Source organism: Mus musculus, chromosome 16, assembly GCF_000001635.26.
Source record: "Mus musculus strain C57BL/6J chromosome 16, GRCm38.p6 C57BL/6J".
Taxonomy (NCBI): domain Eukaryota; kingdom Metazoa; phylum Chordata; class Mammalia; order Rodentia; family Muridae; genus Mus; species Mus musculus.
The window spans coordinates 23,963,645-23,965,049 of NC_000082.6; positions in this window are offsets into that span (position 1 = coordinate 23,963,645).

Below are 1,405 nucleotides of genomic sequence, written 5' to 3' on the forward strand. Positions count from 1 at the left end.
CATGATTTTGTAATAAAATTCTCTCTCCCCTTTGCTGTGGGCTATACTCTTAATAACTCCGTTTAGAGATGTTTCCCTTTTACTTATTATTAATCATCGGCTGACTGCAGTAGCTCAGTCTTTGATCTCCCTTTTGTCGGAACGCCACCCTCCCCGTCTGCTCCTCCGTCTCCCTCATAAATAGGAATGGTACAAAAACAGACTCTCGGGAGCAAAAGGAGCCTGAGGCCAGCTTCCCTCAGGCCCGTGAATTGTCATTCCTGAAGCTGTCTAGTCCGTAAGTTCTTCTGCCAGGTTTCTATGGGAGCTGAGGGATCGGTTTCCCCCTTTTCAAAGAGCAGGGTGAGTTGAGGCCTCGAGCTGGCAAGTCCTTTAAAGTCATTTTCAAAGGAAACCCGAGCTGCAAGGCCTTGCGGTTGGCAGAAGGTGGCGTGACTTTCTGAAGCTCTCTTGGGACTTCGGGTGGGCAACTCCCCTAGCTTCTCAACACGTGCCCAGAGACGGCAGCAACACCACTGCCAGGAGCTGACCAGTAAGTAGGCACGTGTTCCCTCCCCACTGCCACCCAGGAACAGGAAGGGGACGCAGGCTTTCTCTTCTGGGCCCATTACCAGAACCACACTTGTCTCCCCAGTTCTCAGATCCTGTCAATCATACTTGGTCCTTGGGGTTTTCTGAGGTAAAATATCCACGGGTGCCAAAGCAGGCCAGCGTGAACTTACATCTGAATCACGGATGCATAAATGGTCTCGTTAATCCAGTCTACTCTTGGATGGGCTGGGACAGAGACCCACAGCAAAAATAGCGACCTGACGCACACAGGAGGAGGTGGCTGAGTTCTGACACTGGGGTAGAGGCTTGCTTGGCCTCTGGCCAATCATAAAGCTTTCAAGTCTGTGAATGTCTGTCGGTCACCCAGGAGGCTCTGAATGCGTGGATGCCGAGAGATGTGTGTGGCTTCAGCCGGATGCCTTTGACCTGCCAGGCGTAGCCAAGTAAAGAAAATATGTTTCTAAAGCCAGAGCCAGGATGGGACTTCTTACTTTAGAAAAGAATAATCCCAGAGGTGGGAGAGGCTATGACTCGTTAGAGGTTGGAGAGACTATGACGTTTGTGTCTAAAGAACAAGGACTGCAGTTATTAAGAGTGAGGCTTGGAGCTGGGTCAGATACCCTACTTGACCTCCAGGCCTAGTGTCTGGGCTCTGTAGCTGATCCTGGTGTTCAGGATCAAAATAGGCAGGAAGCTACCTGGACAAGCCCCAGTCTGGCTCTCAGGCCAAGCTCCTCTCTCATACCTCACTGGCCAGCGGGCCCCACTCCCACGCCCCTAGAACATTTCCCACCGAAGCAAAGACCACTCTGATCTCTCTCCATGCAAAGACAGATCCTCAGAAAGAGCCAGC